Here is a 27541-nt window from a genome sequence, read left to right on the forward strand (position 1 = left end):
GTCTAAGCACAAAAGAGGAGGCCAGCCTCCGGGCCCATCCCTCCTTCACTCCTTCGCTGGGACTGCTGACCAAGATACCAGCTGTGGTGCATTTTGCAATGGGAATGCTCATCCGTGGAGGGGCAGGTTAACCCCCCCTCCCGCGCACCATCACTCACACACCAGTCTAGAAGGGATTAAAGGACTTCTGTGGTCACAATCAGCCCCAGCACAACACACCTGTGGGTGGGGTGGGTCCATAAAAAGGAGGACCCCAGCCCAGTTGGGGTCCAGAGCTAGAGCCCCCAGGCTCAGTTTCTTCCTGGGGAATGGCTTCTGAGCGCTCCTGCATGAGCTCTCTGAGAAGGAAGATACGCTGGTTTTCTTTTCTTTATTGAACCCCTGGGACTAAGCGCACTGGAGTATCGGAGCCAAGACATCCTTTGGGGGTCTGAAAGCTTGCTTCCCCTTCCCCGTGTGAGGCTGTGGGGAACTTGGCCCCCCAGGGGATGAGGAATCCTTTCTATTTGGATTGCTGTGTGCCCCTGGAAGGGGATGGGCTCTCTAGGAGGCAGAGCTGTACCTCATACCCCAGCATCGACCCACAGGACCACTGTCCCCCAGAGGATAAGGTATGAGGTGAGCAAGATGACCCTCTGCCTCCCAAGGGGGGCCGGGAGATATAACCTTTGTCCTCATCCTTAAGGAACTGAACCGAGAAAGCAAACTCATTTCACATAGGCTGCTAACCAGTCAAATGGCAATAGCTTTTAGTCACTACTACCATGGAAGGGATTCAGGGCAGTGAGGAGGAGGAGAAAGACTCCCCACTTCATTGCCAAACCTCTCATTCACAGCAAGTCTTGTGTGTGTGTGTGTGTGTGTGTGTGTGTGTGTGTGTGTGTGTGTGTGTGTGTGTGTGGTATATTGAGGACTGGAATTGCAAGCTATCACTTTAAAAGAGTGGGGAGGCAGGGAGGTCTGGGTCCCACGTACGGGCTAGGGCGCTCTGAAGGAAACCATATGGTCTGGGTTGTCTGAGTCAGTCAGCAGACGATCAGTCTGCAAAAAGCCAGGTTAAAGCAAGGTGGGGTGAGTTGTGCTGCTCTTTTCTTCGCAGCAGCCTGATTTGTCTCACTCTGTTTTGGGGGATTCTTTGATGTTCTAGATTCTAAGAAATAAAGTAGTGTTACATCGCAACTTCCTGCAAGAGTATGCATGTTTTTATCTAATTCTGTTTGTATGCTGTGAAACATAACAGGGTGCAGCCCAAACCTCACCAACCACTCTGGAAGTACAAATGGCCTAACCTTAAATAAAGGGCATGGCAGAGAAGGTGTTTAAAAAACAAGAAAGATAAATTTCATTGTTCCATTTCTAAGGGAGTTACTCTTGGGATGGCTGATTGGGTTCGGATAAAATATGAACTGAAGCAAACTTTTAATCCACAGCATCCAAAGTGAAGTAAACCATTTTGACGTTCCAAAAGGTGTACTAAACATGATGAACACACACACCATTTTCAGGCCTCGGCACTTCCGATTTGAGCTCAGGTCTAGAAGCAATAGTACCAAAACACTATGAAAGAAAGATTTTGCTTATGCAGCTTTTCCTGTTAAACTGGGGCAAGAAAGCCCCATAAATCTGTATTCTGTCAAATCTGTGATTTCCACCCTGTTTTGGAGCTCAAAGGTGTATTCCTTCAATACTGAGCAAGCTTCAAGGAAGTGTCTGAACTTTGGGGACCTTTGGAGAGTCACCAATCACTTACATTAAAAACAAGAGTCAATACAATCTTGCTTAGATACACACATGTATTTAGATGTAAGCTTTTAGGGGCTGTGACCTTCCTTTATACATACAGTGTTCTTGGGTGCATTAGATATGGGCACAAGCAAGAGATGACCCGGGCATAAGTCGAGGAGGTGGTCAGCTAACTTTCTACATCTCAGGAGACACTATAATAGCTTTGGAGACACGGAGGTCACTGATTGAAGAGTTTCTGCCCACTTATTTGTCCCTTCACACTGCAAATAACTGAGCCAAAAAGGGACACCCTACTGGAGTGGGAAACAATGCAGATAAAGGACTGGGTGGAATGCTGAGCTGGGTAGAAGAGAGTGCTGTAGGTTCTATCTATTCTCCTAGAGCATAGTTCCTTGGGCCAGTCGTAGGTCAAAACAATGTCGAAGCCAGACGACCCAATACTGTGTCTGCACCTGAACTGTAATTTATATTATGGGCTTTGTTGAAGCCCAGAGCTGAATAACCACAAATGCTGGGGAAATTCAGCTCCAGGCCATGACCTTTGTGGTTTGGGTCCATCTCTACTTTAACAGCCCTTAGGAGATTCTTCTTTTGCCAGGGAGGTATGGATTGATTACACATCCCTCCTGTCATTATCTGGATTAGGCTACTTCAGCCTAGACTTGCAGTTCTGAAAGCTGTTCATAGACAGGTGCTTGGCAAAGATCAGCCTATTAGTTATAATTCAGTATATTTAAAGGCTAGTTGAACAGGGTAACATCCCTGAGCTTCAACTGAGGATTCTGCATAGCACTGTTATGAACTAGAGGGAGCGCTCCTTACATCCACAAGGTGGCGCTGTGCCTGCCATTGCTCTACCAAGAGCTCTGTTTGTGTTTTGTTTTCAGTCCTGTGCTGGAGAAAATTATTTCCTTAGTTACAATGGTTTTCATAGGCACATTCGTTTTGCATTTCACATAATCGACTCTGAGGGATTGCCCCCATCAGACGCAGAGAGCTGACAAAGCCCCTAGGAAAATCTTCTATCCGTAGGCTGAGTTATAGGATTTGGGCTTCTTCAAAAATTAAAAACAACTTACCCCTGCGTGTGCTGGTGCTATAACCCAAGCCGCATTTGAGAGTCTGTCTGGGGAATATGGCATCTTAGAAGCTTTTCTAGATTTTATTATTAGATTGTCTTATTAAATAATAGCAAAACAGTGGGCCAGATTCTGATTTCAGTGACACCAGTGTGAATTGCAAGAGCTTTGCTAAAGCCAATGGAATTGCTCCAGATTTGCACCACTGTAGCTAAATTTGTTAGTATGATTGATTTGTACTGTGTAGTGTCTAGAGGCCCCAATCAGGGATCGAGTCCCCACTGTATACGCATACATCAAAGACTGTCCTGCCCCAAAGCGCTCACGATCTAATGGCCAGATCCTCGGCAGCTGTAAACAAAGTTCCACTGAAATCAATGGAGCTATGCACTCCAGCTGAAGATGTGGCCTGAAGTATTTATGAGGTTAGAGTAAGCAGGGCTGAGAGTCACGATCCCAGGTCCTTTGGCCCTGCCATTGGCTCCCTTTGTGATCTTATGCAATTCACGAAATCCCAGCTTCCACCGTTGTGAAATATACGGTGACTTCTCAGTTACCTCCCCTCCTGGGCAAGACAAGACACTGCCCTCTCTGATCATTTGATTGGGGGCCTTCACAGCCCTGTTCTGTGCTGGGGTTTTGTTTCCATCTCTTTACAGTGGGAATGTGTGCAAGTGATGGATGTTCAATACTAAAAAAAGAAAAAGGTGCAAGTTTCGCACATGTGGCTCATACAGCTGTTATTCGCTCCTGGGACCCGGAACACCTCCCCCACAGGGCCCCATCCACTTGTTGCAAGATGAACATTATAAATAAATGGAGATATCCCATCTTCTAGAACTGGATGGGACCTTGGAAGGTCATTGAGTCCAGCCCCCTGCCTTCACTAGCAGGACTGAGTACTGATTTTGCCCCAGATGCCTAAGTGGCCTGCTCAAGGATTGAGCTCACCACCCTGGGTTTAGCAGGCTGATGGTCAAACTACTGAGCTATCCCTCCCCGTTATTACTGTCCTACAGAAAGCAGATCCGGTTCACACAATGAGCTGCTGTTGCTGCGTGAATTTAAAGTCTTTTTTCTGTTTACTATCTCACTACCAACTCAGATCCAGAAGGAAGGGAGACTCCAGGTCCCCCTATCACTTCCTCTGGCCTTACAGACACTCTGTTCCCTACTCCAAATACACACACCTGTAGCTGCTCCATGCCACCAAAAAAAAAGAAGAAGAATTTATATTTTGACTTATAAGGAAAGAAATATATTTAGCTTGGCCACATAGAGGCTAACAGGGTGTATAAATGAGTACAAGTATTTGCAGGAGTTGTAGTCTTTCCTAAGGCAATGTGATCTGGAGGAATGAGTCAGGATTCTGGGTTTTATTCCTGACTTTACTGACTCACTATGCTTTTGGGTGGCTCACTTCACTTCTGTCTTGGTTTTCCCATCTGTAAACTGGAGAAGCCCTTGTTTGTGTAGTTAGGATCGGTTAGTTAACGTCTGTATGGCACTTTGAACATACCAGGACATTTGGCTCGGCCAACATATCTTTTCTTTGTGTCCTCCATATTTTGAATGCCTCCTTATCTGCTATTACGTACTATGAGGTAATATCTTTTATTGAACCAACTTCTGTTGGTGAGGGAGACAAGCTTCTTCCCAGATCTGACAAAGAGCTCCATGTAACTCGACAGCTTGACTCTCTCACTAACAGAAACTGGTCCAATAGAAGATATTACCTCACCCGCCGTGTCTTTCTAATATCCTGGGACCAACACAGCTACAACACTGCGTATCATCTACTATGTGTGTTTCAGAGTAGCAGCCGTGTTAGTCTGTATCCGCAAAAAGAACAGGAGTACTTGTGGCACCTTAGAGACTAACAAATTTATTAGACCATAAGCTTTCGTGGACTACAGCCCACTTCTTCGGATGCATATAGAGTGGAATAAATATTGAGGAGATATATATACACACATACAGAGAGCATAAACAGGTGGGAGTTGTCTTACCAACTCTGAGAGGCCAATTAAGTAAGAGGAAAAAAATTTTTTGAAGTGATAATCAAGATAGCCCAGTACAGACAGTTTGATAAGAAGTATAAGTTGCACTATTGAATCAAGCATTGGATGGCTTTTCTTGACTCTTACATAAACTGATAGACCACGCTAGGGAAAGGGGTGCAGGATTGGTGTTTGTTTTTAGTGAATTAAGGTCAGCAATGTCTCCATTTGTGAGTGGAGTGCAGAGATTTATTGCTAGTCAGTTTTTCAACTGTTGTTTGTAGAACCAGGCACGGGAGAACCTCAGAGACTTTAGCTGGCACAAAGACCTGCTGCTTTTACTTATGAATCGCTAATGAGCGCTATTGCCTGCAGCTAGGCAAAGGATTCACATGCATTGCCGTACTAGAGCTGATCAAAAATGGTGAGACTTTTGTTTCTCTACAAGTTGGTCAAAAAGCAGTAACAATTCTCCTGATCGATCGATCGATCTATCTATCTATCGGAGGAAAAAGTCTTCTTTGAAAATTCACAACAATGGTTATAAGTCACTGTGAGGGAGAAGAGACCGCTGTCCGGCACAGCGGGGGTTAAAGAAAACCTTTGGGTTCAGCTAGTCCCTGCCCCCCACTATACCGGCAGCCAATACCAGGCCTGGAGGGGGAGAAAAGATGGGAGCCAGGCTGAGTTAGGGGCTGACTGGCAGTGAGGTAGGAGCTCTCTCTCTGCAGGGATGGATCAGCGACCTGCCAGCCAGCGCAGCCACTTGAGGCAAGTAAGGGCTCCCCTGCCAAAGGGAGGCTGCAAATAAACCCCAGCATTCAGGGCAACTGGACTAGCAAGGCCATGTCCCAAACTGAAGAGACTTGTAGGAAGTAACTTAGGGAAGTGGGTCTTGACTCCCTGCCGGGAGGGAGACCCCATCTTCTGTGTTTAGGGGTTGATCCACACAAGGCCCTGGGCTGGGACCTGGTAGAGAGGGAGGGTCTGGATCCCCCTACCATCCCCTCTGGCCTTACAAATTAAAAAACCCAGTGATCTAGCCACTAGACTGCTCACTAAAGACCCTGTCACCGTCAGCATGTGAGAAGCTCCCAGTAGCACTGGCTGACTGTGGAGTCCTTAGTGTGACTCGATATAATGCAAGGCACTTTGGAAACAGTTAAAATTCTCTTTTGATCATCTTGGAAATGCCTGTTTTCATAAGTTACTTTTGTTTATTATAGCTGGGATTTTCAAAGTACCCTATGGAAATCAGGCAACCAAATCCCTTGAATTCCAGCGTAAATTGGGAACCTAACACCTTTAAGTTCCATTGAAAATCCAGCATTAAAATGACTGTGGAAGGGATAGTGTGATAGGTCTGACTAAGTGTGGCTATGAGATTGTCTACATGGGGAAATTAATTTGGATTAAGGTAAAGTGAGTATTTAAAGAGGAATAGTTACTCCTGAATAACTCCTTGTATGGATGCTTTTATTCCAGAATCAGAGTGTCCACTCATAACTCCCTATGTAGACAAGCCCTATGGGAGATCCTGCCTTCCTCTTTTCTTGTCCTCACAAGAAATTAAACTCATTAAAGAGAGATTGGTTTCTCACTGCAGTTCAGTTCCTTGGAAACTTCTGCCAACAATTCCCTGGCTACATGTCCCCTGCCTGCCCTCTGAAGGCTGAACATTGTGGAGTTTTGGAAAAAGCTGCCTTCATAAAGGCCTCAGGGATTTTTAGACCTTGTAGCTTAGGAACATCTAAAACATTAGGGTGGAAAAGACCCATGGATCCTTCTAGAATTGGATGCACGCAGAAGAAGGGGTATAACCTCGAAACCCTACTTCAGTGTGAAATAGTCTCTCTCCTTCCCCACACATTCAGTGAGGAACAGCTGTGGCACCTGGACATATTGACAATACATGAGTGTGGGTGCCAACCCAGCCAACACCTGGGATGGCAGCAAACCTGCTGATCTCACTCTGTGCCAACTACCTTCACTTTAACATATCCAGATGGCTTGGCACATCTCTGCATAATAGCGTAATTACAGAGAAATGGCCTGATTCAGTTGCTCGGGAAAGTGCCAGTGGGCTAATTCCACATAGCTAGGATCCCTCAGAGGGTACTCAACTGCCTAGATGCCATCATAAAGGAGCCTAAGTGTTGGTGTACAATAAAACACATTCATGATCCTTTTACCCTCTCCCTCTCTGCTCGCGCTATGTTTACTCGCAGGGCATTTCCTTTTCTTTACAGCCATTTCCAGACTCTCCTCCATTAATTATCCATTTCAGGCACACTAGCTTAATGAAGATAAACGATGCTGCAGCCCCCAGAATACAAAGCTGCCTGGCAGCCTGCAGGAAATGATTTGGTGGGTCTGCATCCGGTTCCAAGTGGACAGATGTTCACGTAGCAAGGGTTGCACCAGAAATGTCACCTTCGCTAGCGGCCTCAGCAAATAGGCCAAGGACTAAGTGGACCATGGAAGGTGAATTTACTCTTAGAGGTGGTCCTTCGAAGGGGATGCAGACATACACTGGCAGGAGTAGGATGAGGGAGGCTTGCAGAACAACTGCTTGTGTTGTTCAGTGGAGAAACAGAGGACCTTTCTTCGGCATTATCGACATTTCTCAGGAGCACCAGGTCTGCTGTGGAGGGTCCGTCACTGGCTGCTCTTTCAAGAGCACGCTGCATGGCTGAAAGGTGCTATGGGTAAAACTCTCCTCCTTTTCAGACTTGACTAGCCTGAGCTTCTGTGGCTTGTAGGGAAAATAGTCTCACAATTCTGGACCGACCATCGTGTGACCTCTCCCAGGTGATGGGGGCTGCAGTCTGAATTGTCCCAGTACAGAAAAGGTTGAAAGGAAAGGCACAGCTCAGAGGAAAGGTGACAAAGGTGTGGGATTACTGGGAGGGGACATTATACCTGTCTATGAATACATAGAAAAATATTGTAAAGGTAAGGGAAGAATTATTTCAGGGGGATAAAAGTGAGCTAGGGAGCCATGGGTCATGTCTACAAAAGGGAAAATGTATGTTAACGACTGGGAACCATTTCATAGAATGAGGTCAATGGGCCAGTGGAGGAATTCACCGAGTCACCCTCTCCCATGGTGTTAAAACATGTGTTGGTTTAATCCATCCTGCACTACTGCAAAGGGATGGCCTTGTCGGAGATAACTCATTCTGTCCAGGTGTATTTTACTGGATTCAATGCAGGGATAAGTGAGTCTCTGGACTTATATTGGAGGAAGGAGTATCAAAAAAATAATTTAAATCCACGAATTCCCTCGCCCCTCACCTCCTTGTCTAATCTCTGTCTTCCCCAATGGCTCCTTGTCCCTCACTGCCATTTCCCCTCCACCAGCTCCCAGTCTCAGTTCTCCTGCCCAGCCAATCTCAATCTCCCCTCCCCTACAGCTCCCAGTCCCATTCTCCACCTCACAGGCTCCTTTGCCCAAACTATTCCCACTGCAGTCTGGTCCAGCTCTTGTACCATCTGCATTCATGTTGGGTCGCTTTTTCCCCCTTGCTGCCTGGGCATCAGTTCGGGGATGACTGACAGCAGAGAGAAGACAGTTTCCCTACTTTCAGTTCTAGTGCCCAGACCTGGACCCAGCACGGCTCATGGCAGCTGGGAGGAGCAATTGTCATAGAATCATAGAATCATAGAATCATAGAATATCAGAGTTGGAAGGGACCTCAAGAGGTCATCTAGTCCAACCCCCTGCTCAAAGCAGGACCAATTCCCAGCTAAATCATCCCAGCCAGGGCTTCGTCAAGCCGGGCCTTAAAAACCTCCAAGGCAGGAGACTATTGTCAGGAAAATATTGCTCGGCCCCTGTATCTCTGGGCTGGAGCATGCTCAGTGCAGATGAAATCTTTGGAGATTTTAGTTGCCATACTAACAAGTCTTTATTGAGCATTTGCAAACTGAGATTTTTCAAAAGTTTACCAGTGGGCCAAATTTGAGCATTGTCCCACAGGAACTTCAAAAGTACATTCCTGACATGACGGTGACCCCCCTTCCAAATTTCAGGCCCTTGCTTCAAACCATGAGAGTGCTAGAGCTTCTCAATTAAACAGTTGTCAGATTTTGTTAATGTGGCCCGAACAATGTTGTTTTCCCTAACCTAGTTGTCAGGAACAACTACACCATTTTCGCTGAAACTTTCCAAAAAGACACAGCATGAGGGAGACACACACAATGGAAAGTCTGAGCAAGAATGAGCAAGGTTGTAAGCGACTGAAAGCGGTTATAAGGAGAAGTGTCAGGCAACCTTAGCTATACACAGAGCTACCAGCTCACCTTATAATATATGCTATATTATTTTTCCTTTATAATTTTTCTCTCTCCCCTTCTCCACTTTTCCCCCCAACGATCTCTCTCTGTTGTTTTTCACTCCACCTGTTCTCTTTTTTTAATGGGATTTTTTTCTTTGTGTGTCCTTCTTTCTCCTTATCTTTCTCCTAAGTGGAAGGTGACAACCCCTCCCCCCCTTATTATTGAAGTACAAATCAAGTTTTCTACCCATGCAGATTGAGTGGATTCAAAAGATTAAAAAAAAATTTGCCCATCATAGAATCATAGAATATCAGGGTTGGAAGGGACCTCAGGAGGTCATCTAGTCCAACCCCCTGCTCAAAGCAGGACCAATCCCCAACTAAATCATCCCAGCCAGGGCTTTGTCAAGCCTGACCTTAAAAACCTCTAAGGAAGGAGATTCCACCACCTCCCTAGGGAACCCATTCCAGTGCTTCACCACCCTCCTAGTGAAAAACTTTTTCCTAATATCCAATCTAAACCTCCCCCACTGCAACTTGAGACCATTACTCCTTGTTCTGTCATCTGGTACCACTGAGAACAGTCTAGATCCATCCTCTTTGGAACCCCCTTTCAAGTAGTTGAAAGCAGCTATCAAATTCCCCCCTCATTCTTCTCTTCTGCAGACTAAACAATCCCAGTTCCCTCAGCCTCTCCTCATAACTCATGTGCTCCAGACCCCTAATCATTTTTGTTGCCCTCCGCTGGACTCCTTCCAATTTTTCCACATCCTTCTTGTAGTGTGGGGCCCAAAACTGGACACAGTACTCCAGGTGAGGCCCCACCAATGTTGAATAGAGGGGAACGATCACGTTCCTCGATCTGCTGGCAATGCCCCTACTTATACAGCCCAAAATGCCATTAGCCTTCTTGGCAACAAGGGCACACTGTTGACTCATATCCAGCTTCTCATCCACCGTAACCCCTAGGTCCTTTTCTGCAGAACTGCTGACTAGCCACTCGGTCCCTAGTCTGTAACAGTGAATGGGATTCTTCCGTCCTAGGTGCAGGACTCTGCACTTTTCCTTGTTGAACCTCATCAGGTTTCTTTTGGCCCAATCCTCCAATTTGTCTAGGTCCCTCTGTATCCTGTCCCTACCCTCCAGCGTATCTACCACTCCTCCCAGTTTAGTGTCATCCATCCTCATTCTATGGACCAGATACCAAAGGAGCTTGGGATCCTTATTGGGAATAACTGGTCTTTAGGGTCAAAGGCACAAATGAATGCAAACCAGTATACTTCGATGAGGAATCTTGCTGTGTTATTCCCCACTTTTTACCACACACCTACCACCTACTGAAACGAATGGGTCCAAAAGTGAGGGTTTGTTTAAGGTAAGTAGCTAGTGCAGGGAAGTCATCATAATTATCAATATGTATCCTGGAAAATAAAGGACTGTTCCATACTGGCCCTAACTCTTTAGCTTATAAAGGTGGCAGTTACTATGGTATTGAGGAGAACTGCAATATGACAAGTGGTTTGTAATGATTTACAGGCTTTTCCTTAATTGAAAAATCAGTTGTGTGTTCCGGCTAATTGAGTTTCCTTCCAGTAATTATTCTTTGGAGTTTTTCATGCCACTGTGTTGCACACTTGACTCTTTTCACAGCTACACTGGCTCTGTGACTTCCCGGGACCCTGCAGTCTTGAGCAGCTGAAATAGAATCACCTTCCAAATTGCCCTGGAAGATATGGTGGGTTTTTGCAGCCTGCATTCCACAGTCGCCAGCTGTCAGGCCCCGGTGATGTCCTGGGAGTCATCACACTCCACTGCCTGTGAGCTGCCGGGATTGGGGTCCATGAAGCCCAACTGGGGCACAAAGATACGCTCTGATTCTGAGGGCTCCAAGGCACCTGATAGGGCCGCAGCCCCTATTTAAGCCAGAGGAGGAAACAGGAAGTTGTCTGAACAACTGCGCTTCACCCCACCATGGCCTGCTTATCTGGTGTTTACCTGTTCCTGCCTTCTCATCCTGATTCTTGGTAACTGAGTCTTGAACCCTGCCCTCCAGTTTGCCTCTCAATTCTGGCCTTCCAGCCCAGTCTGATGCCTGGTAATTGGCTCCCAGCCCCATGGCCCATGCCTGACACTAACCCCAACCCCTAGGGTAGGGATGGCTTTGTGGCCTGCATCATGCAGGAGGTCAGACTAGATGATCATAATGGTCCCTTCTGACCTTAAAGTCTATGAGTCTATGAGTCTATGAGTCTATGAGACCGGGCTGCCCACGCCCCAGTCCTGACACCAACCTTGCAAAGGGCTGAGATTCCTTCTCTACCCAACACCCCTGTTGTGGAGGTACCTCGTGGTAGGAACCCATGCAGGTCTCCATGCTTTTCAGCAAAATCCATCAATGCCTCAGGTTCTTTCAAACCTTGCTGTCCTTTTGTTACCCAGGGCTACACAAAACAGCAGAGTGCCGTTCTATTTTGCATAGCCTGACACCCTCCTCTCTTTGCAGTACCTTCAAAAGGCCCACTTCTGACATAATACCCACAAGAAATTGACCAATGCTTAATGGTGGGACCAAGGGGCAGTTGGGGAAAGTGAGTATGTATTTATTGCACGTATTTGATTGAAATGCACATATTAGATTGAAAAAGCTATGGAGCCATGATGACTAGGGTAGGAGATTGAGTATGAAAACAGATTCAATACCTGTTGCAACTATGTTCCGTGTACTTCCCCATTGCTTTTGACATTTTCAATAGGTTTCTCTGAACCTCTCCATTCTCATCTTGTTCACTGCATCTGCTGGAGTCAGCTGAGGATTAGCCCTTCTCCCTTGCCCCACCTCTGCAACCACCGTGGGTCCAGAGTATAATGGAGCCAATTACAAGGCTACAAGATCCTGGGATCTTCCCCAGGGGGCCTGTGAAGCCCAGCTTCTGAGGAACTCCCTGCGCATGGGGGGTTTCAACTTGGACTGAGATGCTTCTGGCTCCTGGTTGCACAGTCAGTCAAATAACCCCGTAGGGTGTACAGTAAGAGGTCCATACCAAGGAAACAGGTCCTGACTGTTGAGGACTTCTGAAAGCACAAGAGAAACCAACATAATGTAAGACAAGGCAGTATGGGTACAGAGCGGTGTGTAGCCGCTGGAGCATGGAAGCTTTGTTGTGCATAATTTCATGCTGAAAAGGAATATTAAATCTGAAAGGAGAGACATAAAAATTGACTCTGCACCAGGTTCCTTTCCAGTAAGTTTAATTCCTTAATTATATTTTGGGGTTATTCCTTGGCGCTGCCAAGCCGTGACTCATTTCCACTGAAAATCACAGAGCTGCCTAAGCAGTCATCATCAATATCCTTCAGCCACCCAGTCCTTCCAGCTGAAATCGCGTCCTCTGCAAAGAACTCCATTGCTGTCATAATGGTGACCAGCAAACTTCAAGTCATAGTCATTTGAGATCTCAGGGCAGTTTTTGTAATAGCAGGAGGTGTTGGCCCTGCTGTCCTGGCCAAATTCCATTCTCCAGTTTCAACTGGACGCAGAATCCTCCACTTCTTAGCCTAACCTGTTGTAGTATCTGCTGCTAAACTGCTGTCATGTCCCACTCCCGGGGTGATTCCATTTCAGTGGTGGGTGAAATTATTCCTGTATAAACAGAGGGTTTTTAAAGTTCTTTGGGCTAATTCAGGATAAAAAGGTGCTTTAGAAATGCAGGATGATTTATTATTAGTCTCTCCATATAGCTCGAGGAAGTACAGAGAGACTCTGAGCAATGGGTGATTCAAGAACACTCTCAAGAATTTTAGAGCAATTTGGCCCTGTTCATTAAAGCTATTACATTATAAATTACCACTGAGATACAGTATATAGAATTCTAATGACCTCTGGTAAGGGTGGCACATTTATTTTCAGAGAAAGGTTAAGAACATTTGCTTAGTCCTTATTAGCAGCAGCAAGTAAGAATTAACTGTTATGAAAACCCAGTTTGCTCTGTGTGTTTGCTGGGGGGAGACAAATGGGGGGGAACTGTCCTTAAATGACGTATAAATATTAGCCAGTAAACCTTCTTGCTGCAACAGATTTCGCAAGAAATGCTTCCGTGAACCTGTGCCAGGTATGGACAAATAGTGTTGCGGAAGCCCTGGATTCTCAATTCTTACTGCTGCAGTGCTAAGGTCAAGTCTGCATATCGCATCCGAGCTGCAATAGCCACTAAATTGCTCTCACTCTCACAATTATCAAGGTGTCCTGGCCAAATCCCAGTGCCTTTGCTAAATTCTTACCACTGTTTCAAATGGGCGATAGTGTCTGCTTTATCGCCATCCAGTCCTCTTGAGCATTGCCGCGCACTGTTATATGGCAACCATCTTCCAACTCAGAAGTGGCTGCCACTCTTTGTACATGTGGGGTGTGATTGTTCAGGTATGTTAGTACAGGTATGTTGTACATTCAGATGAGCTCACAAGAATCAGACAGGTGAATGTAGGAATGATTTTATTAAATACATGAAGCTGTCCTGTGACTGTCTTCAACCGGGATGCCAATTTTTAAAAAGGGCTCCAGAGCTGATCCCGGCAATTACAGGCCTGTAAGCCTGACTTCAGTATCAGGCAAACTAGTTGAAACTATAATAAAGAACAATATTGTCAGACATATAGATGAACATAATTTGTTGAGGATGAGTCAACATAGTTTTAGTAAAGGGAAATCATGCCTCACCAATCTACTAGAATTCTTTGAGGGGGTCAACAAGTGTGTGGACCAAGGGGATCCAGTGGATATAGTGTACTTAGATTTTCAGAAATCTAGGTCCCTCACCAAAGGCTCTTACGCAAAGTAAGCTACCAGGGGATAAGAGGGAAGGTGCTCTCATGGATTGGTAACTGGTTAAAAGATAGGAAACAAAGGGTAGGAATAAATGGTCAGTTTTCAGAATGGAGAGAAGAAATAGTGGTGTCCCCAGGGGTCTGTACTAGTCCCGGTCCTATTCAACATATTCATAAGTGATCTGAAAAAAGGGGTAAACAGTGAGGTAGCAAAATTTGGAGATGATACAAAATTACTAATGATAGTTAAGACCCAGGCAGACTGCAAAGAGCTACAAAGGGATCTCTCAAAACTGGGTGACTGGGCAACAAAATGGCAGATGAAATTTAATGTTGATAAATGCAAAGTAATGCACATTGGAAAGCATAATCCCAACTATACATATAAAATGGTGGGGTCTAAATTAGCTGTTACCACTCAAGAAAGAGATCTTGGAGTCACTGTGGATAGTTCTCTGAAAACATCTACTCAATGTGCAGCGGCAGTCAAAAAAGCGAACAGAATGCTGGGAATAATTAAGAAATGGATAGATAATAGGACAGAAAATATCATGTTGCCTCTATATAAATCCATGGTACGCCCACATCTTGAATATTGTGTGCAGATGTGGTCACCCCATCTCAAAAAAGATATATTGGAATTGGAAAAGGTTCAGAAAAGAGAAAAAAATGATTAAGAGTATGGAACGGCTTCCATATGAGGAGACATTAATAAGACTGGGACTTTTCAACTTGGAAAAGAGACAGCTAAGGGGAGATACAATTTTGGTCTATAAAATCATGACTGATGTAGAGAAAGTAGATAAGGAAGTGTTGTTTACTACTTCTCATAACACAAGAACTAGGGGTCACCAAATGAAATGAATAGGCAGCAGGTTTAAAACAAATAAAAGGAAGTATTTCTTCACACAACACACAGTCAACCTGTGGAACTCCTTGCCAGAGGATGTTGTGAAGGCCAAGACCATAACAGGGTTCAAAAAATAACTAGATAAATTCATGGAGGATAGGTCCATCCATGATTATTAGCCAGGATGGGCAGGAATGGTGTCCCTAGCCTCTGTTTGCCAGAAACTGGGAATGAGCAATGGGGGATGGATCACTTGATGATTACCTCTTCTGTACATTCCCTCTGGGGCACCTGGCACTGGCCACTGTCGGAAGACAGGATACTTGGCTAGATGGCCCTTTGGTTTGACCCAGTAGGGCCATTCTTATGTTATGTTCTTATATGTGATATGCAGAACATGAAGCCCTCTGTATCCATGGAGTGGTCCTTCTAGGTGGCTTCTTAAAGATATCCCACCCTCTGCTTTGGAGTGGGAGCCTCTTTAACCTGCATTGAAGTATATATTTGAAGGCTTAGAAAGTAACCTCTGTTCTGCACACTTGGAAAGGGGGTGAGGAGTGGGGGCCTTCTTCAAAAACGTCAGACTGATCATCAGAAAAACGTTCCAATTTACTCTAGGCAAGGATTTGATTCTCTCCCTGTGGTGGGGCGGCTGCCCCACACACGGAGAGTGTGGGCTGGGGCATGCCCAGGTGCCTGCATGTCCTGGCAACCAATAAGGGAAAGGCTTGTTGTGAGCCAATCAGAGCCCAGCTTGGGGATGGCCAATCAGGGCCAAGCTCAGCCATATAAAAGACTGCTCCGGGCGAGAGCAGTCAGTCTGTCCCAGGCCTTCAGAGGGGAAGGTCTGTCTCCAGAGCTGGGAGGCCAGCACCATGGACAGCGCAGTGCAGACCAGCCTTAGAGAGCGGGAGAAGGTCCTCCTCTGTAGCCTGCCGGGCGGCAGTCCTGGAAGGAAAAGGCCTAGTGGGGAGAAGGGCCGTTGGGGAAGCGGTCCAGAGGAGGAAGGAGAAGGAGGACAGCAAGGCTGTCGCTAGAGGGCCTCTGGACTGGGACTCAGAGTAGTAGGCGGGCCTGGGTTCCCCCCTTCCCCCCTTTTTGTTCCCTTTGGCCATACACTCAGCCATAGGCTGCAGGGAGTGGCCAGCCGGAACCATGCCAGATCCTGGATTGTAGGGATCGGACTTAAAGGTGTGGGACTGTTGATCACACACACCCCCCCCCGGAAGGGGGCACAAATGGACAGAAGGACACTATTGGAGGGCAGTGTTCCAGAAAAAGGACCCTGCTCATCGGAAGCACAGCGGGTCCACACGCCAACCCCTGGAGGGATGACAGACGGGACACCACCAGAAGGAGGTGCTCTACTGGATTGAACCGAGACGACCAGTAGGAGATGCTGTGGTGGTGAGTCCCAACCCTGTCACACTCCCCTACACCAGAGCAGTCTATAAGGGGGGATTTGATAATATTTCTCTACCTCACAGGAGTGGTCTGAGGAAAAGTGGGCTCATGTCTGTGAGGTGCTCGGATGCGATTGTCATGGGGGTTAGGTAAGTAGATGATGTAAAGCACAGAACAAAGCGGTTGGGGAATGTTCAAAATACCAATGGGGGAAAAAAACATGAACATCTTTAGGCAGGGAATGTCTGGACCATCTCCCAGAACAACCCATTTTATGGGGAGGCAGGTTTCCATTCCACAGGGTGTGTCCGTACTTTTCCCATCAGCAGGGCCTGATCTGAATTGGAACATCCTGAGCCAGTAAAATCTGCCCCTGGAACTGTGCACTGGCCAGTGAGGAGGGATTAAAACCCCAATATCCGTTACCAGTTCTGCAAAAAGTTATTCTGTACTGCTTTTAAAGGGCTTGCTCAGTTGCCCCTTCCCCCACCGCCCATTTCTCTCAACGATCATTATAAGACTAATTTAGCTGCACTTGGATTTCATCAAGAAAAGTGCTTCCAAAAAAATTGCAACATAACTGCTAATTTAGGCTTCTTTCTATTACAGAAATAAGCGCTTTGCAGTCTCCGTAGCCTGTGCTTTACTGGATTCCCTCTGCTTTTTCGGCAGAGCAACAAAATTTTCTTGTGATAACAAAAAGCAGCATAAAGCAGAGATGGAGTGGAGTGGCATGAGACAGCATTAGCAGACCTGCCGTCCAGGTATTCTAACCCCGTATGAGTGAATACAGCAGCAAGAGCTGTTAATGAGACATTCCCTTCCCCCAGCAGCTGGCTTTCCCCTAGGGTTTATCCGCATCTGCTTTTAATCAGACCCTTGTTTATGGCTTTATACAGAGGCCTGATTGGTGATTACAGTGAACTGTGCTTCCCTGGGTTTCTCCTTTCAGTTGACCTTACCCACTTCCTTGCAGTTTGAACATCTATCTATTTCAGGGGTCGGCAACGTTTGGCATGCGGCTCTCCAGGGTAAGCACCCTAGCGGGCTGGGACAGTTTATTTACCTGCTGACGCGGCAGGTTCGGCCGATCACGGTTCCCACTAGCCGCGGTTCGCTGTCCCGGGCCAATGGGGGCGGCGGAAAGTGGCACGGGCCAGGGATTTGCTGGCCGTGGCTTTCTGCCACCCCCATTGGCCCGGGACGGCGAACTGCGGCCAGTGGGGGCCGTGATCGGCCGAACCTGCCACATCAGCAGGTAAATAACCTGGCCCAGCCCACTAGGGTGCTTACCCTGGAGAGCCGCGTGCCAAACGTTGCCGACCCCTGGTCTATTTCAACATACCACAGGCTGGTCTTGAAAGGAGAATTAGAAATACAGAGTACTGGAGCTTTCTGGCTAAGTTAGAAATTTCTAACCTGGTGATCCCCAGAGATCAAGAGCTCAGGTCCTCAAAGATGTAAAATAGAAAAGTATAAGAAGGCAGGCCAAGAAAGAATTTGAGAAGTAATTGCTAATGATGCAAAATTTATCAGAAGCAGGAAGCCTGCCTAACAGATAGTGGGACCACTGGACAACAAAGGTATTAAAAGAGCACTCCAGGAAGGCAAGGCCATTGCAGAGATGCTAAATGAATTCTTTGCATTGGTCTTCACTGCAGAGGATGTAGGGGCAATATCCACATCAGAGACAGTCTTTTGGGGGTGACAAGTCTGAAGTACTGTCCCAAACTGATGTGTCAATAGAGACAAGGTTTTAGAGTAAATCGAAACAGTAATAAATCACCAAGACCAGCTGGTGTTCACCCAAGAATTCAAAAGGAACTCAAATACGAATTTGCAGAACAACTAAACTCTGATATGTAACGTATCTCTGAAATCAGTCTCTGTACCAGAAGACTGGAAAGTAACTAATTATTATTTAAAAGGGTTCCAGAGGAGAACCTGGCAGTCTCAGTCCAGTGAGACAAAGGGTCTTAAGCAAAGTAAGCAGTCATGGGGTAAGAGGGAAGGTCTCTCATGGATCACTAACTGGTTGAAAGATAGGAAGCAAAGGGCAGGAATAAGTGGTCCGTTCTCACAAAAGAGAGGTGAGCACTGGAATGTCACAAGGATCTGTAGTGGGACCTGTGCTGCTCAAGGTATTCATTAATAATCTGGAAAAGGGGGTGAACAGTGAAGTGGCAAAGTTTGCAAGAAATTAAAAAAAAATCAAGATAATTAACTCCAAAGTTGACTGTGAGGAGTTACAGAGGGATCTCCCAAAACTGGGTGACTGGGTAACAAAATGGCAGATGGAATGCAACACAGATAAATTAAAAGCAATGAACATCAGAAAAAATAATCCCAATTTTACATATAAAATGATGGGTTCTAAATTAGCTGTTACCACCCAAGAAAGAGATTTGGAGTCACCATAGATAGTTCTCTGAAAACTTCAGTGGTCAAAAAGGCTAACAGTACGTCAGGGACTTTGAGGAAAGGGATAGAAAATAAAACAGAAAATATAATAATGCCACTATATAAATCCATGGTGCACCCACACCTTTAATATGGTGTTCAGTTATGGTTGCCCAATCTCAAAAATGATATCAGGAACTGGAAAAGGGTCAGAGAAGGGCAGCAAAGATGATCGAGGGTCTGGAACAGGTTCCATATGAGGAAAGACTAAAAAGATTAGGACTGTTCAACGTGGAAAAGAGACAGCTAAGGGGCAATATAGTAGAGGTCTATAAAACCGTGAATGGTGTGGAAAAAGTGACTAGAGAAGTGTTGTTTAGCCTTTCACACAATACTTCAACCAGGAGTCCCCCAATAACATTAATAGGCAGCCGGTTTAATACGAACAAGAGGAAGTACTATTTCACACAGTGGAACTCATTGCTGTGGGATGTTGTGATGGCCAATAGTACAAGTGGGTTCAAAAAAGAACTAGATAAGTTCATGGTCCATTAGTGGCTCTTAGCCAAGATGGTCAAGGACACAACCCCATTCTCACGGTGACCCTAAACCTCTGACTGCCAGAAGTCAGGTAGGGAAGATGGGTAGATCATTCCACAACTGCCCTGTTCAGTACATTCCCCCTAAAGCTCTGGTAGGGGTCACAGTCAGAGACCAGATACTCATCTAAATGGATGATGGTCTCACCCAGTATGACACCTGTGATGTCCTTATGTTTAGGCACCTAGCTAACTCCTACTGAAGTCAATGGAAGTTAGACCCCTGCCCCGTTGGCACAAAGAGACAGTTTGCATCTTTCTTGCCCACAATGCCAGCCATGCCTCAAGCAGTCTTCACTCCCACAGAGGGAAAGCAGTTTTTCCAGCTGGGGAAGGGAGGTTTCATTTCCACTGGCAGTGTCCACAGCTGTCCCAACAGCAGAGGCTGGTCTGAATTGGAACACCTGGACTTTGGCTGGTCTCCTGGAGATGCTCTTAGACTTTCCTCCGTGCTGGGAGCTTTCTGCCCCGTTTTATGCTGAAAGAAACCAGGTGTGTAAATGTAGTGAAGAAATGTCTGAGCTGACATCTAGCTAATAGGGAAACTCTAGGGGAGGAGGGGCCTGATCCGCAGCCTAGCCATAATCAGGAAAGAGGGGCCTGGGATGCATCCATAAGGACTAACACGTCCAGTGGGGGTGAAGGGAAGGGGCATAGCAGGGGATACAGCTTCAGACAGAAGAAAAGAAAAGAAAAAAAACCACTCTTGCCTGAAATGACTTCAGTTTGAGAAGGAAAAAACCCATCAAAGCCGCTCTCGAAAAAACAACTCATTCCTACCCACTCGGACTCTGCTGGCAGGTTGAAAAAATAGCTAGGGAAGTTGGCCGTCTCTCTAGCAAACCATTATCAGCCCGTGCAATAATGTACAAATCTTAACCGAGCAGTTGAGTGACTGCCAAAAAAACAGCTGCGGGGGGAGGTGGGGAGGAGTAAGATGCTCAGAACTCCTGAATCATTTCCATGGGCCTGGAGAATGCAGCTGCTTCGTCCTTGGCCTTTCCTGTTTGCCAGCTTCTTCTCTAGCACATGATCTCTTCTCTCCTTCCCCACGGGCCCCATATGTTCTTTCCTAGTAGCCCGGCCCTTAGTCCTGTCCCCTGCTCTTTACCAAGCTCCTTCTCTTCCCCCCTTAGCCTTTCTTCTCTTCCTCACACTAATCTCCCTCACGACACCTCTAGTGAGGACTGATCAACAATTTTCTGTCACAGCTGTTTTTCTGTGGGGAATCGTTTTGTTTTGTTTTGTTTTTAATCATGCTTTCAATGGGAAATTTAAATTTTTCATCAAAAAACCCAAACTCCTTTGGCTGAAAACTGAAACATTTAAATTCTGACAGGTTGTCACTCTGCCTCATGGAACTTGTAGTTGAGTTGTCATTTTGTCATGTCCCAGTTCTCCTCTGTGGGCTGGGCTTCCCGGCTAGATTTCATCTCCCATGAGGCACTGCCTAGTCTCACCAAGAGGGAGGACCGCAGTGCATCATGGAGGATGGAGTCCAACCAGGGAGCCCAGCCTATGGAGGAGAATGGAAGTACCCCAGCACTGAGTGCTGCTGGGTTTCATAGAATCATAAAAATGTCAGGGCTGGAAGGAACCTCGAAGTCATCAGGTCCAGCCCTCTCCGCTGAGGCAGGACCAAGTAAACCTAGACCATCCCTGACAGGTGTTTTGTCCAACCTGTTCGTAAAAACCTCCAGTGATGGGGATTTCACAACCTCCCTTGACATCCTATTCCAGAGCTTAACTACCCTTAGAGTTAGTAAGTGTTTCCTAATATTGAACCTAAATCTCCTTTGCTGCAGATTAAGACAGTTGCTACTTGTCCTGCCTTCATTGGACACGGAGAACAATTGATCCCCACTCTCTTTATAACAGCCCTTAACATATTTTAAAGACTATTTCACCTGGGCATGTGTAGGCAGTTTTGTGATGGGGGAGGCAGCTCTAAATTGCAGGTAGAGTCTCATTGAAACTGCTGCTCCAGCCTGCCCAGGGGATACAATGGGTCACCACATCTCCTGGCAACCTCCTCTTTCCAGCCAGTGATGCCCCCTTTTAAGGGGGTTACTTACCGCCTATAGGCTCTGGATGGAGGGGAAGTTCTGGGTGCATTGTGACTGTGCCCTGGGCAGAGAAGGAGTCCTGTGCACCTGGATTATACCAGCAGGAACCAGTGTAATTTAGGGCTCAATCTAGCTCTAAACCTCTAATGCTTGTTAGGGATTATCCTGGCTTAGCTTGTGTGTGGGAGGGGGACAAGTATATGAACAAGCTGACCCAAGCGCATCTATTCCATCTTTAATAGCTGTGATTAGAAGCCCGCGAGACATTACCGGCAGGCTAGAAATGCTATTAGATGTTGCCATCTGCCGTACTAACTAGCACTGCCAGCAACAGTGCTCCCTCGGGGGATAAAAGAACATGGGCCATCAGGTCAGAATTATTCACCCGAGGGGCCAAAACGGTGGCTGTAAGTGGATCTGCAGCGCTAAGAAGATTCTCTTAGTGAGTCAGTGCTTAGGGAATTTAGAAAAATATCCTGGCTCAGTTATGCCGAAGGGACCAGTGGCTCCTGGGAGCCACACATAACTATGCTTCCCTTTGGGACCACAGAAGGAATTTGCCAGGTCCCTTAGCTACACTCAGCTCCCACGCAGAAGGACAGAAGGAGAAAGGTTTCATTGGCAGTGCTGTGTCTCTTAAGCTGTAGGGTCGTTTCATCTGTTAATCAATGTGGTGTGTGTTGCGGGAGAGATGGGGTATAATGCTACGCCAGGAAATGTTCTAATGTGAGTCATTGTATGAAACAGGGCAAAGGAATAGAGGGTTTACAAATGGGCTGATCCCCCCCTCCATGGCAGCGGTGTCAATACGATATGAGGTGCGCAGCCTGCTGTCTGTGGAGCCTTGTAGTAGGAGAGCTTCCTTGTGAACGTCCTGGGCACCAGGACAGAACCTGAGTTGCCAGTGGTTGCAGTTTCAAAGGCACATGCCCACACTGCTGAAAATGTGGATCGCTAAGTATCACTTGAAGTGCCATCTAGTAACTATTTGGTCTGGCTGCTGCTGGAGACCGTGTGCTTTGAATTCTGGAGGTTGTAGCAAGTAGCTAATTTACAAAAAAAATATGTGTACGAGGGGGGACAAATGCACCCCCACTTTGTTGAAGTTCACTTTTTTTTTTAAACAGTGCTGCTATTCAAGGAAATGTGGTCTCTCATCTGATTGAAGTTAAGCGAATGCCTGCATGATCTCCTGAATCAAGGCCTTCCATTGAGCTCAATGGGAGCTAGGTGCTTATATAACCTTTGAGGATCTGGGCCTAAGTAACTTGCCCAAGGTCACCTGGGAGTCTGTAACAGAATGGGCATTTGAACCCAGAACTCCTGAGTCCTCATCCAGTGCCTTAACAACAAGACCATCTGTCATGCTGTTTGGAATGGCTCACGACCCTGAGTGCCTACCTCAAGGCAGACTGTCAGAAAGCAGGGCAGCTCCCCCAAACTTTGGTGGTGTGTACTATAATTAGATTTCACCAAGGCAATGACAAATGTGAACTCCTGGATTACTCTCCCAGTCTTACCAGGGAGTCAGAGACTGTCCTCTTAGATTCTCCAGTCTACCTTGCCACTCAGACAAACGAGTTTATGATAAAACGTCACTTAAACCAAAAATCATACCACATCAGGTTGCTCCCCTTCCCAAGAGACCAGTCACTTACCACAGATCTATTGTTACTTAGGATCTTACACCAGAGACAATGCTGGCTGCCAATTCTATAGTAAACTAACTGAAGGTTTATTAGCTAAGAAAGGGAAGTGAGAGTTATTGAGAGGTTAAAGCAGGTAAAATATATGCACAGGTGAGTCACAGTTTGTCATTCCAAATGGCGGTGATGTAATAAACTGCCAGTTTCAGGGTACCCAGATTGTCCTTGGGGGATCTCCACTTTGCATCTGGTACACTTCCCTGTAAGAGTCCAAACAGTCCAGAGATGCAGGATCTTTCCTTGAATCCGTACTCATAGCTTCTTCTCACAGAAAACAAGCTGAGAGTGTCACTATCCACGTGGGCTTTTCCTTTGATGACGGTGAGTAAGGAATGCATTTTGAGTCTTTGACCTCTGGTCATCACACACAGTGACCATTCGCTTTGAAATTAGCCCTTGTCTATTAAAGTTCTCCCTTACAAGGCTTCTTTCTCATTTGATGGGTTATTTAGTTTCAGGGGTACACACAATGTAAATGTTTGCTACTACATTATAACAGGATACAGATAAATGAAAACAATGCAGGTAACATCGCACTAATTTTCATGAAGTTTAAACACCAAATATACTCTTATACATTTAACAATCACTTTGATCTATGCTAATACACAACTGAAGTGGCCTGGGGCTCTGGCGTGAGCTGGCACCTGGTCTGCCAGCATAACACCATCTTCTTGAACTTCATCCTCTATTCTCTGTAGTCCAGTTAACTGTAACAACTATCCACCTTTCTGTGGACTAGAATGACGCACCACACTTCACTTTAAAACCAACCCAATCCTGTTGATTGGCTGCTTTGATTACCGTAGCAGGACCTACTACATCCTCTTGGGCACGTCTCTGTGAACTGCTTTTACTTAGTAAGATGTTTGTGTCACTATTGCAACAAAACCCAGGACTTTCCTTTTGGAGACAGGTCATCTAGCAACCAGAGAGGGTGCCCGCTGCCGCTGCTGTGGTTGCTTGTGGTGCACAAAGGAACAGTCCCTATCTCCGCCATTATTATTGAAATAATAGCTTTCTATAGTCAATAACAAGCCTACTGGAAGGTGTTCATTCTGATTACAGTGTGACATAGCTGATCTATTGTGACAGCATCTAAAACTAAATGACCAATTAACCTTGAGGCGCAGCAGGATGTCTGTGGCTCTGTATTTATTTTTGCTGCACAGAACCTCCTCTTTCCCATCCCTCCCACATCCTAATATGCAGCAATCTCTGAAACCTTGCAAATGCACCACATCACAATTTATGAAACATCCGATTCCAACCTCAGCTATTCCAGGGTAAATCCAGAGTAACCCTACTGAAGTCAGCAGAGTCATTTCAGGGTCAGAGTGACCGCGTATCCCTAAAACTGGAAATGTTTGTTTGATGATGTCCAGATTGGTTTTTATCAAAACTCATGTTTTTATTTTGGTTTTGTGAATCCTGTAGACTCTAGGAGCCATCAGCCAGCAGAGCTGGTGAACCAGACAGCAGGTTTGGCTGATCACCACCCATTTGGTTCTGATGCATTAACACTTTGCTTTCGGTCCAGACAAGTCCTCCAAGAACCCCTTCCTCTTGCATGAGTCCTGGAGCCAGCCCTCCACTTGAGTGTCAAATCAAATCCGTGTAGTGGGAGAGACCCACTCTGACATTAGGCAGTGGTGAACGTCTAGCATCTCAGCTGCAACGCCACCATATATAGGTGGATATAGACCTGGGCTTCTACTGTAAGACACCCTTCCCTGCAGCCTCCACCTCCCAGCCTTTGTCTACTGAAACAACAGAACGCTAGTGGAACCTTGTCTGAGGTTCTAGGAAATTTGATGTTAGGGACAGGCCCATTTCAAACCCCTTCAAACACTGGGGGTTCCAAAATTAACTTGGAAGTGAACATTACTGGGGAGCTAAAGAGGTGGGGAGTTAAAATACAGCAGAGGGAACTACTCCAGGAAAAGCAAGACAGAATGCCCCAGCTGCTAATAGCTGCCTCAGGATATTAAACCACTGAGATCAGATGGGTAGGGGAAAAACACAAGAGCTTGGAGAGCAAATCCCTCTTCCAGAGAAAAGAGACAGATATTCTAAATGGTCACATCACTGAGAGGGGGGAAAGGGGCCAGATCCCAGCCCTGGCTCAGTACATTTTGCAATATGAGGGGCAATCCTGAAGTCTCCATGTAATAGGCAAATTCTCCTTTAGCTTGGTAGAAGTCTTGCCTAGAGACCTGAGGGCAGATACTCCCCCTCCTACCCATGCTCAGTCATCTACCAGACTCTGAGTGAATGCTATTGGCATCAGTGGATGTACTTGTGCAATAAAAGTGGCCCATCCTGCCCCAAAGGGAGGGGTCTGCCATGGGTCTCCTTTGTTGATCACAGTTCACTTGCACGGTACAGCATGGTCTTTCCATTTCAAAGGAGGGCAACGGTTGAGAAGCTTTGGTATTTGAGTGACAGTTGGCATTCCCATGCTGTTTGAAAAGAAGCGGGCAAAGGTCTCTGGGAAGGGTCTCTGAATGCAGCCCAGTGTGGGGAGTGACTGCAGTCACACTGCATTGTATAGTCATAGATACCATTTGCAGTCGTTGCTTCTGTAGCACACGGGTTCTATGTAGAGCCTGCTATGGTTTGCAGTGAGGTGAAGATAATGGGCATCTGTAGTGAATCTTCCCATTTCCAGTTAGTCCCAAACAGAGAGTGCCATTGTGCAGATCTGGGAACCTTTCCTACTCTTTCTGATCTCAGTGAAGCATGGTCTATCAATTTCCAGGTAACTTATCAGGGGGTAGCCGTGTTAGTCTGTATCCACAAAAATAACAAGGAGTCCAGTGGCACCTTAAAGACTAACAGATTTATTTGGGCATAAGCTTTCGTGGGTATTTAGTCTTTAAGGTGACACCGGACTCCTTATTGTTCACGTAAATTATCTCCACCTTGCAGTCTATTTTTATACACACACAAAAGGAAGATGCAAGGTGCAAAAAATCCAATCTAGATCCAAAATGTAGAGTTGTTCAAATCAAGGTGTTTTAGCACCATCTGGAATAAAAATTGCTATGCCCTGCTGCAAGCCCCGCTATAGGGTTTGGATCAGGCCCCCTATTGCACAAGTGTGTACTTGCAGCTTCAGGTAATACTGTGAAGTCTGTTGCATACTGTGCAGAATCCAAGAAGGCATCAAAGTAAGAAGAGCTGAAATGAAGGATTGTCCTTCTTTATGAAGTCTGCATTCCAGCAAAACATTGAATAAGGAGCTTCTGCATTGGAAGTCAGTCAGGCTACATACTGAGCTGAAGTAGAATCTGTTCTTCCGTCACTATTAGTACTGCTAACATTCTCTTTCAATCACCCAGCTGCTACCCCATAATTGTTTATTGGCTCTCATTCTTTATTCATGCAGGGTGTACCTGCTCTGTCATTATCTGAGCTTGTTATATCTTTAGCTTGAGAATTGTGTAAACTGTTGCACAGGGAAGAAGTGGGAACGTTAAGGAGAGCTGCTGCGGCAAAGGAAGGCTTTGCTGAATATTGCTCTTCCTAACAAAGTAAGGTTCCATGTTCGGAGGTGATATGATGCATGGTAATTAAAGTGTATCTTTCCAACGCCAATCTGAGTTTTTTCTCCCCAAATCAGCCCATTATGATACTGGGCACTCACGGACTATTTCAGACCAGTAACATTTGTCTTGCTTGCAAACTCTTCACTTTGACTATTTATGGTGTGTGATTGGTCCCAGGGTACTGTGTCCACTCCCTGAAAAGAGGACAATGAACAGCAATTAATGAACAGTTGGTGCAAGTTCATGAAACTTGGGATTCGGGAACATCAGAACATTTACCAGAGTGCCCAGTAGTTGGTCATTGGAATAGTGTCAGATACACAGAATGATCCCATGAGTAGAAGTGAATTACAGTTCATCTGTTCATTCACAAATATATTATTGAGTCCGTTTGTTTACTATTCAGACAGCTTTATTAGGTCTTGCCAGGACTAAGACTCTTTGGACTTGTATTTCCTAATGGCTGCAGCTCCCATAAATGTTAATACCCAGTACTTTTATGTTCAAAGCACATCTGAACCCAGTGCAGACAGTGACTAACCCTCACAACCACTCTGCAAAGTAGATCGATGAGTATTATCCTCATTTACAGATTGAGACAGAAAGACACAGGGACTCACCCAAGCCCATGCAATGAGTTGCAGAGCTGGGAACAGAATTCCATGATACTGGCCAGGTATCAGGTTCAGAAGATAGGAATTGCCATATTGGGTCAAACCAATGTGCCTATAACTTTGGATCTCAATCCAGATTCTAGCTTGCATCTGAATGTAGTGGCTTGACCCCAGCTCAATAAGGGTTGAATAGAAACATCCGTATAAAAAAAAAAGTCACCTCTGGGCTCCAAAATTGTAACGTAACCCCACTGGTGAGTGGGTTTGTATGTGTTCCTCTGTGCCCAACCCTCAGAGAATATGGGTCTATTACAGTTCTGAGCCTGCTTCTTTAGGGAATCATGCCTAAGGGTGGTTGGTTCAATACTCAGTGTTGGCCTCCATAGCAGGGAAGAAAGTTATAAGCTAAAATAAGGGGTGTGACT

Source organism: Malaclemys terrapin, chromosome 7, assembly GCF_027887155.1.
Source record: "Malaclemys terrapin pileata isolate rMalTer1 chromosome 7, rMalTer1.hap1, whole genome shotgun sequence".
NCBI lineage: Eukaryota > Metazoa > Chordata > Testudines > Emydidae > Malaclemys > Malaclemys terrapin.